The sequence below is a fragment of the Rhinopithecus roxellana genome, chromosome 10 (genome assembly GCF_007565055.1).
Source record: "Rhinopithecus roxellana isolate Shanxi Qingling chromosome 10, ASM756505v1, whole genome shotgun sequence".
NCBI classification, from domain to species: Eukaryota; Metazoa; Chordata; class Mammalia; order Primates; family Cercopithecidae; genus Rhinopithecus; species Rhinopithecus roxellana.
Genome location: NC_044558.1, coordinates 132,817,278 through 132,831,933, shown reverse-complemented (window position 1 = coordinate 132,831,933; position 14,656 = coordinate 132,817,278). Strand labels below are relative to the sequence as shown.

The 14,656-nt window shown below is 38.5% G+C and overlaps 1 protein-coding gene and 1 non-coding gene across 2 annotated transcripts in view; both read left to right on the top strand.

Annotated features, from left to right (window-relative positions):
- Positions 1-7,913, top strand: part of LMNTD1 (lamin tail domain containing 1) — a 136,589-nt gene extending 128,676 nt beyond the window's left edge. Inside the window, 1 exon segment of the mRNA XM_030939377.1 lies at positions 7,790-7,913. The gene's annotated coding sequence lies outside the window, so the exon portion shown is untranslated.
- A 4,870-nt stretch (positions 7,914-12,783) lies between these two features.
- Positions 12,784-12,924, top strand: LOC115900245. The gene has a single exon (XR_004059902.1). It is a non-coding gene; the product is annotated as a U4 spliceosomal RNA (small nuclear RNA).
- The last annotated feature ends 1,732 nt before the right edge of the window (positions 12,925-14,656 follow it).

The window sequence follows — 14,656 nt, the reverse complement described above, 5'->3', positions numbered from 1 at the left end:
ATTTTGATACTGTACTACAACTATTTAACATGTCACCATTGGGAAGCGAGGTGACAGGTTTGTGGCACTCTGTACTATTTTTGTAATTTACTGTGAACCTATAATTATTTCAAAATGAAAAGGTATTATAAAAAATTAACAAAATAAGTGAAATAAGTCAGTCACAGAAAGATAAATACCACATATTCTCAGTCACATGTAAGAGCTAAAAAAAAAAAATTGAGCTCATAGAAGTGGACATTAGCAGCTGGGAAGGATAGTGGGAAGGGAAAGACAGGAAGAGGTTGATTAATGGATGCAAAGTTACAGCCAGATGGGAGAAGTAAGTCCCAATGTTCTGCAGCACTGTAGAGTAAATATAGTTTAAAACGATTTCGTGTATAATTTCAAAAAGTTAGAAGAGAGTATTTTGAATGTTCACAACACAAAGAAATGATAAATGCTTAAGGTGATAGATATGCTAATTATCCTGATTTGATTCTTATATATTGCGTACATATATGGAAATATCACTCTGCATCTCATAAATATGTACAATTATTATGTGTCAACTAAAAAGGAAAAAATGAACAAAGGATTTGAACAGACACTTCTCCAAATAATACATACAAATAGCAAATAAGCACCTTGCAAAATGCTCAGCGTCATTAGTTATCAGGAAAATGCAAATTAAGCCACAATGCGATATCACTATACTTGCACTACGATGGCTAAAATTTTAAAAAATAACAAGACCAAGTATTGACAAGAATGTGGAAGCAACTTGGCCCTCTCACACATTGCTGGAGGTACAGCCACTTTGGAAAATAATCTGGCAATTTCCCATAAAGTTAAGCAAACCCACTCTTACCATGTGACTCAGAAATCCAACTTCTAAGAATTTACTCAAGAAAAAGAAAAACATACGTCCACGCAAAGACTTACTTGCAGGTGAGAAGTTCATTGCAGCTTTGTTCCCAAAAGCCAAAAATTAGAAATAGCTTAAAAATCCATTAACAGTAGAGTGAACTAACAAATTATGGTATATCCATACAATGGAATAACTCTGCAATAAAATGGGTCAATCTCAAAAACATTACACTGAACTAAAGAATCCAGACACACACAAAAGTACATACTCTATAGTTCTATCTATACAAAAGACTAGCAAAAGCAAAATCAATCTACAGTGATAAAAGGAAGATTTGTGTTTGCTCGGACCAGGCGTTGTGGGAGCAGCGGATAGATTGGGAAGAAGCACAGAGGAACTTCTCGGATGATGGATCTGTTCTATATCTGGATTGTGTAGATGGTTACCCGGGTATGGGCATATTTACAACTCATTGTACTGTACATACAAAGTGTATGCATTTTAGTTTTCTAAATTATGCTTCAATGAAGTTGAATTTTTAAAAATATAGACCTTAAGATTTTTCTGGGTTTGCAGGGATGATAGAGAGAGGTTAAGTTAAAGAATATAATGGTTTTAATTCTATGTGGTTAGTAGAATGATACTGCCGTTAATGGACATGTGTCTCTCACTAATCCCAAACTCATTATGGTCACAACTGAACTAAAGATCTCCTTTCAGCCAGGCGTGTTGGCCCACACCTGTAATCCCAGCACTTTGGGAGGCCAAGACAGGCAGATCACCTGAGGTCAGGAGTTCGAGACCAGCCTGGCCAACATGGCAAAACCCCATCTCTACTAAAAATATAAAAATTAGCTGGGCGTGATGGTGGGCACCTATAATCCCAGCTATGCAGGAGGCTAAGGGAGGGAGAATCGCTTGAACCCGGGAGGCGGAGGTTGCAGTGAGCCAAGATCATGCCATTGCACTCCAGCCTGGGCGGCAGAGCGAGACTCCATCTCAAAAAAAAAAAAAGGAAAAAAAATTTCCTTTCATCACCACCCCCAAAACTACTCTTTCTTGGGTGTTTTCTGTCTCAGTGAATGGCATCCTTAGATATGCAACCCAGAAAACTAGCAGATGTTTTTGACACCATTACTCTCATTCCTCTTCACTCCCAAATCTAATCAGGCCTGCTGATGTGTATCTCCTAAATAGACTTCAAATGTGTTGGCTTCTCTTCATTTCCATCATAACCACACGAGTTCAAGCCATCATCTCTCACCTGTGCCATTCTAATAACCTACCAAACTATTCCCCCTGCATCTATTCTTATCCCCAGCACTGATCTGGATGTTTGGTTGCAAATGACAGAAATTCTTTTCACACTAATGTTTTTAAAATAAGGAAATATATTTATATAACCAAGAAGAAGTGAACTAGTCATGACTAGATCTATGGATTTGCCTAATTTATTCAGAACTCAATTTTTCTCTTTATTTCATTTTAGAGACAGGAGTGCAGGGATATATTCTCAGCTCACTGCAACCTCTGCCTCCTGGGCTCAAACAATCCTCCCACCTCAGACTCCCAAGTAGCTGAGACTACAGGCATGCATCACCACCCTGGCTAATTTTTTTTTTTGGGGGGGGGGGTAGAGACGGGGTTTCGCCATGTCACCCAGGCTGGTCTCAAACTCCTGGACTCAATTGATCTGCTGCCTCAACCTCCCAAAGTGCTGGGATTACAGGGTGAGCCACTGAGCCTTGCCTGTTTTTCTCTTTAACTCTTAATTGTACTTCCCCCATGTTGGTTTTATTCTCAGATGGCTCTCTGCAAATGATGTAAAAAATTGTTGATCTTTTCCTTGCTGATCTGACCTGGTCCTTACAGGTAGCAATCCAGAGGAACAAGGATTACCTCTTCACTTAGAGTTTGAGCAAAAGTTAGAGAGGGCATTGGTTAGTCTAACCCGGGTCATGTGCCCAATCCTGAACCAAACACTAAGGCCAGGAGAATAGGGAACTGTGGTTGGTTAGAACTGGATTATATCCTCATTCCTGTGCTGGGCAATGAGGGAGAGTAAATTCCACCCAAATCCTATGGCAAGGGCTCCCCATAGCAGAGGGGTTCTGTCACCAGCACTGGGGAGAAAGGGAAAGTGGCTAGATGAACAAAAATTGTAACTACTAGAGTCTGTTTCCATTCTGCTCACAGAAACCAGAATTATTTTATTTCATCCTTTTTCAGTTAAATTTGATGGTACATCATTCTCCTGCTTCAAATCATTAAATGACTTTCTATTGCTTTTAGGATAATATTCAAACTCTCTCAGATGGCTCAGAGTCCTTTATGCTCTAAGCCTTGCCTACATCCCCAACTAAATATTGTCACTCTCTCCTCATTCTCTATTCCAGCCACCCCAGCCTTTTCCAATTTCTTTCACATGTCATGTTTCTTCACAATTCGGTTCCTTTTCACAAGCTGTTTCCCTGAACACACTCCACAGTCCCTCCGTCAGAAAATACCTAGCCGTTTTAGGGTACAGCTCAGCCACGACTTCTTCAATGCAATTTTCATGTATCTCCAGGTTAGGTCACACTCCCACATGCAAACACATTCATTGCCTGTGTACATCTCTTCTATCACATTTCTCTCAATTGTAAGTATATGATCATTAAGGTAATGAAGGTTTAATATCTGATCCCACTGGTTAGAATGTAAGCTCCATAAGGGCTGGGACGATATCTGCCCCATTCGCCTCTAGGCCTGGCACCTAGCCCTGTCCCTGGTACAAATAACACATGCAATTTTTCCCCCAATAAATAAATAAATTTGGTGAATGACCAGGGAAAGAGGAATGATAAATCTGATTTCAGATAGGTTGAATCTAAAATAATGACAAGGCAGCAAGTTAGAATATTTATAATAGACATTTGGATATACGGAGTCATCAAGGTGAACACAGTCTAATATTCCACGGGACTGTCATCTTTGAAAAAGAAGACCAAATATCAAAAATATTTTACTTCCCCAAATGACAAGTGATTTCCACTTAGGGGTTGAGAGGTGATGAAATTAGGGGCCCATTCAGAAAGTCTTTCCTGTCTGCACACCTGGTGTTTTACTAACAAGCTTGACCCAAACTGGAGTGCCAACCACGGGCCAAAAAAAAGGCAGTGGCGGGGAATGTTGAATACAGAAGCCTGAAGTAATTTTAGTTTTATTTACACAGGTTGTTCAGCTTAGAAACTGAAGTCAAATTTAGAGATTCAAACAACTCGTATAATGGGTACATTTTCTACCATCCTTTTCCTTGGTAAACAGCATTTAGAGACAGTGAAAACAACATGTCTTTCTAAGAAGAGCTCACTGTTCCATGTCTTTTCCAACATTCTTTCTCCACACCCACTCTCTGCTCAACATAAAGGTTTTGCTTGTTTGGGGTTATTCTGAGCTTAAGGAGCACTTCTCAAGAGAGTAGTCTAAAGGGTGTTTTTGTATTTTCCTTCCTGAGGTGTGTGCAGGAGGAAAGAAAAAAATAACGACCACAGCTATCCTCCTATTCAAAACAGTCCATGAATCATTTTTCTTCTTAGTATTTTTCTTCTTAACAATATTTAAAAGAACCGTGAGTGGCTAAAGTTCTAGAAACTCCAGGTACTTCAGTTCTTTAATAAAAATAAATGAGACTCTTGTTTTCAAAATGTTTGTTGTAAAATATAGATATTTAGCTAATGTTTAAAAATATCATAGGTTCCAACTTAAAGGAAAAAATGATGGAGAGGAAGAGAAAGCTGTGCTTGAGCTTTATTCCAAAGTTCAACCCAGCCCTTACTAAATCAGTAGTTTACATTGTCAGCAGCAAAAGAAGAAACCTCAGGACAAGGAGAGAAAAGCAAGTGAGAAACACCCGGAAGAGAGGAGTTGTGCTGAGAGGGCAAGAAGGGGAGGACGTGAGGCCTTCTTTGAAGATGAGTTTGAATTTCAACATTGTTTCAGAGCTTATTCTTCAAGAATTTTTTTCCATTCACAGACTACATATGTTGCCTACTGCATTTCAAGGGGCAGCAGGAGAATAAAGACTTAACTGAGCCAAGAAATAGGCGAGTTGCTCCATCACTTGTCTACTTGTTGAAACTCCATGTTTCTTCCCCTTTCCTGATATTTTTGCTGGACATGGAAAGGGAAGAGTTCACAGGTGGCTGAAGATTGGACTATCACCCTAAATACATCATGTATATGCACAGTCTAACAGCCTAAAGGTTTAGAAATAGAAGGAAGGTAGGAAACACATGCTAACCAGGCCCATATAGGTCAAGGGATTCTCTGCAGTCGGATGATTTTTTTTTTTTTTTTTTTTTTTTTTTGAGACGGAGTCTCACTCTGTTGCCCAGGCTGGAGTGCAGTGGCGTGATCTTGGCTCACTTCAATCTCCGCCTCCCGGGTTCAAGCCATTCTCCTGCCTCAGCCTCCCGAGTAGCTGGGATTACAGGCACCCGCCACCACACTCGGCTAATTTTTTGTATTTTTAGTAGAGACAGGGTTTCACTATTTTGGCCAGACTAGTCTCGAATTCCTGACCTCGTGATCCGCCTGCCTTGGCCTCCCAAAGTGCTGGGATTACAGGCATGAGCCAGGGTGCCTATCCAGTCTGATGATTTGTTTTTTCTTTTTCTTTTTCTTTTTTCTTCTTGAGACAGAGTCTCACTCTGTCACCCAGGCTGGAATGCAGTGGAGCACTCTTGGCTCACTGCAACCCCTGCCTCCTGGATTCATGCTATTCTCTATGTCTCAGCCATACAAGTAGCTGGGATTGCAGGCGTGCGCCACAATGCCTGGCTAATTTTTGTATATTTGGTAGAGACACGGTTTTGCCATGTTGGCCACGCTGGACTTGAACTCCTGGCCTCAAGTGATCTGCCTGCCTCGGACTCCCAAAGTGCTGGGATTACAATCTGCGCACCATGCCAGCCTGCAGTCTGATTTTTTAGTGCATTAGGATTGGTCCTTCATTTTTCTACACACTCTCCTAGTCTGCTCATTAATGCATAAAATTCCAGGCTTATAAAGCCAATTTTGTAAAAGAAAATGCATATTTGGCTAAATATGTAAAGTTCTATAAATGATTGTCCCTATAGTTTTTTTTTTTTTTTCAGAAAGTAAGTTTGGCAAATTTATGAGGAAAGAGGAAAAAGGAGTGAAGGGAGATTGATGAAGGGCCTAGAGAAAGAGCCTAGAAAAGTCAGGCTAAGAGCGGAGAAGATCAACCCAACTTTTGACTGAAATTAGACCTAAGGCTGGCTCTGAAGTATTCGTTAAATCTTTTTTGGTCACGCTATTGAATCCAAAGATGGGTAGTACAAAAATATGACTATTCTCTAAGATTAAGTCAGTGTTAACTAGTAAGCAATAATACCTATTTACACATAACTGAGATTACAATGTCTAGCTAGGCAGTACAATGTCTACCATATGGGGAAGTGGCTTTCAATGGAACCTGCAACTCCAGCCCTAATCCCCATAACAGATAAAATTTCTCCGGGTCTCATACATTAAAATAATGCTCACAGGGTAAGTCGGGAGTATATAATGTATCATATGTATACTAACATGTATCATATATATACAGTATGATTTATAAAACTTGCACCCATCCTACAGAAATAATATGAGCATGTAAAGCTATGTGTATAAGAATTTTTCATTGCAGTAGTTCATAAGAGTAAAAACATCATTGTATTCAGTTCCTGGAGATGCTTCTGTAACAAAGTACCACAAACTGGGTGACTTTAAGCCCCAGAAATGTATGGTCTCAGAGTTCTGGAAGCTAGATGTCCAAAATCAAGGTATCTGCAGGGCCATGTTTCCTCTGAAAACTGAAGGAGAATCATTTCTTGCCTCTTCCTAGCTTCTGTGGTTGCCAGCAATCAATCTTTGTGTTCCTTGGCTTGTAGATGCATCACTCCAATCCCTTGTCTTCATAGTCTTCCCTGTGTGCATGTCTGCCTCTGTGTCCTTACAGGTCATTAGTCGTATTGGATTAGGGCCCATCCTAATGATCTTATTTTGACTTGATCACTTTATAAAGTTTCTGTTTCCAAAAAAGGTCATGCTCCTTGGTAGAGGGGATTATGACTTCAACATAGCTTTTTGTGAAGGACACAATTCAACTCATAACAAACGTGGAAGCCCATCAATAGGGAAAACAAATTATATATTTCTGCAATAGACCACTCTGTAGTCATTAAAAAAGAGAGAGAGAGAGAGAGAGAGAGAGAGAGAGAGAAAAGTACCAGGTGCACTGACCTACAAAGCTGTCTTGGGCATATTATTACTGCATATTATCTAATGCATAAAATATGTGTGGATATAGTCTATTTATGTGTTAATTGACTGTTCATGTTATTGGTAAGGCTTCCTGTCAATAGTAGGCAATTAGTGGTTAAGTTTCGGGGTAGTCAGAAGTTATATGGGTTTTTCATCTGTCTCCTAACCCTTGCATTATTCAAGGGTCATCCGCATAGAAACAGAAAAGATTAGTAATTGTTAGGAGATGGTGAGAAGTGGATGTGGCTGTAAAAGGCCAGTATGAGGAATCTTTGTGGTCATGGAAATGTTCTTGTATATCAATGTCAACACACTCGTGATTTTGTGCTAAAATTTTGTAAGACGCTACTAGTGGAGAAACCTGGTTAAGGGTACATGGGATCTCTATGTATTATTTTTTACAACTGGATGTGAATCAACATTTAACTCCAAATAAAAAGTGTAATTTTTTAAAAAGTGGGTGCACCAAAATCTCAGAAATCACCACTAAGAACTTACCTATGTAACCAAAAACCACTTGTACCCAAAAAGCTATTGCAATAAAAATAAAAATTTTAAAAATTTGCTCTCTTTTTTCTCTGCCATGATGGCGTGTGCTTGACTCCACTTATTACCATGCCTTCTCACAAGACTTTCAGGATTAAGCATTTCCTGGCCAAGAAACAAAAGCAAAATCATCCCATTGCCCAGTGGATTTGGATGAAAACTGGTAATAAAATCAGGTACAACACCAAAAGGAGACATTGGAGAAGAACCAGTCTGGGTCTATAAGGAATTGCACGTGAGATAGTGTCAAGGTCATGACCACCTTACCATATCAACCTGAAAATGTCACCACTATCTGGACAGTTGTACATGTTTTATTGGGAATATTTTTTTTCTCTGTGTATGTGCTGCATGTGTACATACACAGGTTGGATTCAGTAATAAATATATGAGACCTTTCCTTTCAAAAACAAAAAAAAAAAAATTAAGTGAAATTAAAAAGTAAGTGGACCTGTGTGGTTCAAATCTGTGTTGCTCAAGGGTCAACTGTAATTTGTCATTTCAAGAATGTTATATAAATGGAACCATACAATATGTAACCTTTTGAAATTTCCTTTTTTTCATTCACATAATTCTCTGGAGATTCATCCAGGGTGTTGCATGTGTCAATAGTTCATTGCTTTTGATTGCTGAGTAGTATTCCAGGGTATGGATATATCACAGTATGTTTAACTAATCACCTGTGAAAGCGTGACCTGAGAGTTGCTTCCAGTTTTTGCTGTTACAAATCAAACTACTATAAACATTCATGTGTAGGTTTTTGTGTGAACATAAGCCTTGTTCGTAAGAAATGGCTAAACATAAGCAATGACAGGGTTGTATGATAGTTATATATTTAATTTTTAAGAAACTCCTATACAGGTTTCCAGAGTAACCACACTATTTTACATTCAAAATAGAAATATATGAATGATCCATTTACTCTGTATTTTCTCCAGCATTTGGTGTTGTCTATTTTAATTCTAGCCATTCTGATAATTATGTAATGGTATCACATTGTAGTTTTAATTTGCATTTAACTTGCAAATATTTCTCACACTCTGAAACTTTCCATCTTATCCTCTTATTAGAATCTTTTGCAGAACAAAACTGTTTAATTTTGATGTGATCTAATTTATCAATTTTTCTTTTTATGGATCATGTTTTTGGTGTCAAGTCTAAGAACTATTTGCCTAGGCTCTAGATCCCAAATATTTCCTCCTATACTTTTCTTTCTAAAAGTGTTACAGCTTTACATTTTACATTTAATTCCATGATCCTTTTTGTATAAGGTAAGACTTAGGTCAGCCAGGCGCGGTGGTTCACGCCTGTAACCCCAGGACTTTGAGAGGCCAAGGCGGGTGGATCAGGAGGTCAGGAGATCAAGACCATCCTGGCTAACACTGTGAAACCCCGTCTCTACCAAAAACACACACACAAAAGAAATTTAGCCGAATGTAGTGGCAGGAGCTTGTAGTTCCAGCTACTTGGGAGGCTGAGACAGGAGAATGGCGTGAACTCCAGAGGCAGAGCTTGCAGTGAGCAGAGATCACACCACTGCTCTCCAGCCTGGGCAGCAGAGCAAGATTCCCTCCAAGTCCTCCAAGACTTAGGGCAAATGTATTTTTTTCTTTTTATTCTTTCATTTCGTGGTTTTTTCCCCCCATAGATGTCCAATTGCTTCAGCACCTGTTGTTAAAAAGACTATTTTTTCTTTATTGAATTGATTTTGCACCTTTATCAAGTCAGTTGGGTATATTTGTAAGGGGCAATTTCTGGGTTTTCTATTCTGTTCCTCAGGTCCGTCTGTTTCTCCCTTCAACAACACCACACATTCTTGATTACTGTAGCTATAAAATCAGTCTTGAAATTAAGCAGACTAATTCCTCCTTTTCAAATTTGTTTTAATCCATTCTTATGTATTTGCCTCTTCATAAAAATTTTGAAATAATCTTATACATATATGCAAAAAACCTTCTAGGAATTCTTACAGAGACTGACCTGCAGCTGGGGATGGTGGCTCATACCTGTAATCCCAGAACTTTAGGAGGCTGAGGGGGTGGATCCCTTGAGGCCAGTAGTTCGAGACCAGCCTGGCCACATGGCAAAACCTCTTCTCTACTAAAAACACAAAAATTAACCAGGCATGATGGCACATGCCTGTAATCCCAGCTACTCCGGAGGCTGAGGCAGGAGAAGCGCTTGAAACCAGGAGGTGGAGGTTGCAGTGAGCTGAGATTGTGTCACTACACTCCAGCCTGGGTGACAAAGCAAGACTCTGTCTCAAAAAAAAAAAAAAAAATCTTTTTTTTATGAAGAGATTGACCTGCATATCGATTTGGAGAGAACTGGCTGGGCATAGTGGCTCACACCTGTAGTCCCAACACTTTGGGAGGCTGAGATGGGATAATCACTTGAGGCCAAGAGTTCAAGACCAGCCTGGTCAACATAGCAAGACCCCATCTCTATTTAGAATGTTTATATAAAATTTAAATAAATAAAAAAGAAAGAAAAGAAAAATATTGGAAAGAATTGGTATATTCTCTATATTGAATCTTCCAATCCATGATCATGGTATGTCTCTCCATTTATGTATATCTTCTTCAGTTGCTCTCATCAGCACTGTGTAGTCTCCAGCATACAAGGCCTGTACATGTTTTCTTAAATTCACACCTAAGTATTTCATTTTTTTTTTTTTTTTTTAGTCACTGAAAGTGGTAATGTATTTTGAATTTCAGTGTCTAGGAATTCACTGCTGGTATAGAAATATAATTGATTTTTTTTATGTTTATTTAACATCCTGTGACCTTGCTCAACTCACTTATTAGTTCTAGGAGATTGTTTTTGTAGATTCCTTAGGACTTTATATGTGGACAATCATATCATTTGCAAATAGGGATAATTTTATTTCTTTCTTTCCAGTTTATGTACTTATTTCCTTTTCATTTTCATACCTTATTGCTCTATGTTGAATAAAAGTGATAAGGTTGGACGTACTTGCCTTTTTCCCCACCATGAAAGGAAAGCATTTAGTTTTTTACCCATTAAGCATAATGTTAGCTATGGGTTTTATATACATATTCCTTATAAAGTTGAGAAGTTTCTCTCTATACCTATTTTTCCGAGAGTTTTTATCATGAATGTGTCAAATTTTGATAAATGCTTCTTCTACGATAATTGATATAATAATGTCTCTTTTTAGCCTGTTAACATGATAGATTACATTGATTGATTTTTAAATATTGAACTAGCCTAGCATCCCTGGAATAAATATTGCTGGTCATGGTGTATAACTCTTTTAATATATTGCTAAATTCTATTAGCTAATATTTTGTTAAGGATTTTTGCATCTATATTCATAAGGGACATTGATTGGTCCACGGTTTTCAGTTTCGTGTTGTGCATTGTCATTATCTGGTTTTGGTATCAGGATATTAGCAGTTTTATAAAACGAATTTGTAGACATCCCCTCTTCTTCTATTTTTTAGGACAGATTATGTAGAATTGGGGTTAATTCTTCTTTAAATATTTCATAGAAATTTCCACTGAAATCGTCAGGGCCTGGACATTTCTTTGTTGGGAGTTTTAAAATTATGAGTCTGATTTTCTTGAAAATGTCAGAGATATTCAAATTATCTATTTTATTTGGGGTGAGTGATGGTAGTTTGTGTTTTTGGAGGAATTGTTCTATTTTTCTTAAGTTTTCAAACGTACGTGTGAAACGTGTTTATAGTATTTCCTCATCCTTTCGACAGGTGCAGAATCCATAGTGATATCCCCCATTTTATTCCTGATATTGGTAATTTGTGTCTTCTCTTTTTATTAGTCTACTAAAGGTTTGTCGAATTTATTGACCTTTAAAAAAAAAAAGCTATTTCTTTCATTGATTTTCTCTATTGCTTTCTGTTTTCAATTTCACAGATTTCTGCTCTTTATTATTTCCTTCCTTCTGCTTGCTTTGGGTTTATTTTGCTCTTTTTTTTTTTTTTTTTTTTTCCCCAGGCTCTTGAAGTGGGAACGTAGGTCACTAATTTGAAACTTTTTATCTTTTCTAATGTAAGCATTTCGTGCTATAAATTTCTCCCCCAGCACTTCTTTAGCTGTGTCCTATACATTTTGATAAGTTGTACTTTCAAGAGTGTGGCAGCAGTGGGAGTTCCAGCTCTCCATGGTGGGGTGATCTCATTACTACTAGGTGACGGTGAAAGCAATGACTCCAACAGGCCTGCTTTGACACCAACCCAGTGGGAAGGGGTAGGTAGCCCCTTTGCTGCCTGATGGAGGTTGATGTCCAGATTCTCCACGTGGTCTTCAGTGACAGAGCAGGGGGCCTGCCTTGTTACCTACCGCAGGAATAAATGTGACAGCCTCTTGAGGTGGGAAGGCTGGGCTCTGCCACGTGGCCTTCGCTAGCATAGGTGAGGGTGGGGCCACAGGTTTTCTGTGGTGTTTGGTTATAGTAGGGTAAATATTGTCTAAAAGATTTCTGTTTTTGTAGGTTGCCTCTTTCCTACTTCTTTGACTGGAGAGAGCAGGCTTTTGTTGGGGTTGTTGTTTGTTTTGTTGATGCCAGTTAGTGTTTCTGGGTAGTCAGGTTTTTAAGCTCCAGGGCTGGAATATCTAAGCCAAAAAGAAAACCCCGGGAAACTCACCAGCATGTTGATCCTCAGGTTCCTAGGTCCCTAGCCAATCTGCTTTCCTCTCTCCCAGCTTCAGAGTCTTCTCTTATGTTTGTTTTGTATACAGTGTTCAGGGTTTTTAGTTGTTCTTAGTGGGAAGAACAGGGAAAAGTATATCTACTCTATCTTCCTGGAAGTGGGAATTGTAATTTTACTTTTTACTTTGTATAATAAATTATTCTTTTTAAATGGTGGGAGTATGAATGTAACTTTTAACGTTTTTCTTTTGTGTTTTTTAATGCCAAATATGCTAAACAATGAATCTACATGATAAAGCTATGCAGTCTTCCAGCTATAAAATGCATATTTACATGAAAAATCTCAGACAACAGGAGGCAAAGATTCTTGTTCAGATTATTTCATGCAACTGAAAATGTTTCTTATAGTCTCTCATAATCCACATTTAAAGTATTACATATAAGCTTTGCACAGTGGCAGTATCATAGCCAATGAGGTTTATCCGAGGCACAATTATTGCTAATTGAAAACATTTCCCAATACCCTGCCATGAAGACTTGCAATATAGTTGGCATTAGCAATTTTTGAGAGTCTCTACAGAGACTGAATATAATATTGTGATATATATATATAAAACATATAGCCTTATAATAATTAAAGACATAGTAGATATAGTTTCTTTAAACCTGTATTCTCTCTTCTCTCTAAATCATACTCAAATAATAGTAAAGAGTTCAAAAACTAAAATATTTCAAGGAAAAAATGGCTAACATGGTAAAACCCTGTTTCTACTAAAAATACAAAAAATTAGCCAGGCGTGGTGGCGGGCGCCTGTAGTCCCAGCTACTCGGGAGGCTGAGGCAGGAGAATGGCATGAACCTGGGAGGCGGAGCTTGCAGTGAGCCGAGTTCACACCACTGCACTCCAGCCTGGGCGACAGAGCTAGACTCCGTCTCAAAAAAAAAAAAAAAAAAAAAAAAAAAAATAGCAGCTTTCACAATACTAAGGAAAAATTATTTCAAACCCAGCATTCTATACTTCACCAAATTATCAAGTAAATGCAATGATAGAATAAGAAATTCTCAAACTAGTGAGGTCTCAAAAGATTTAATTCTCATTTACTTTTTCCAAGAAGATACTAGAAGAAGTGGTCCCGCCAATACAAGCAAGCCAATAAACTGTAAGGAAAAGCAAACAGAATACTCAGTATGAAAGTGAAGGAAGATCCCAGGATAAGAACTGTACAGCAGGAAGGCTGGGCGCAATAGCTCATGCCTGTAATCTCAACACTTTGGGGAGCCGAGGTGAGCAGATCACAAGGTCAGGAGTTCAAGACCAGCCTGGCCAACATGATGAAAGCCTATCTCTACTAAAAATACAAAACTTACCGGGTGTGGTGGTGGACACCTGTAATGCCAGCTACTAGGGAGGCTGAGGCAAGAGATTTGCTTGAACCCAGGAGACGGAGGTTGTAGTGAGCCAAGATTGCACCACTGCACTCCAGCTTGGGTGACAGAGCAAGACTCTGTCTCGTAAAAAGAAAAAGAACTGTACAGCAGGCTGGTTGAGAGAGCAACCAGTCCAGATTGAAGTAAGAGAGAGCACCAGGAGTGCTGACAGAGAGAGAAAGAGAAGGAAAAAAAGAAGAAAAGAGAGAAGAAAGAAGGAAGGGAAGGGAAGGGAGAAAAGAAAGAAAGGGAGAAAAGGAAGGAGGGAAGGAGGAGAGAAAAGAGAAGGAAAGATAGCAATTGTTACATCACTTTATGGTGTGACACTTCTAGCAGAGAGGTTTAGGATTAATGATATAAAACTAAGCAAACAACAGAGACAATTATGAATTCCAAAGAAAACCAAAAGTTGCTCAAAGCAGGAAATGGAATCATAATCCCCTTACATGGCTTAATTACAAGTAATTTTCACATACTCCTAGTATTATAAATACTGAATATTATCTTACCAAGAATTACAGTAAAATCATAATAATGTGTTAGAAAAGGGGAAATGGTATGTAACGATAGGTAAGCTAAATCCTCACCTCCCATAGTAAAAAGTCAATAGCTAATATTAAACACCTTTGTTTAAAAATCAAGAAATAACAGTGTATATTAGTCCTTTTTCACACTGCTAATAAAGACATACTTGAAACTGGGGAATTTATAAAAGAAAGAGGTTTATTGGACTTATACAGTTCCACATGGCTGGGGAGGCCTCACAATCATGGAGGAAGGCAAGGAGGAGCAAGTCACATCTTACGTGGATGGTGGCAGGCAAAGAGAGAGCTTGTGCAGGGAAACTCCCATTTTTAAAACCATCAGATCTCGTGAGACCCATTCAC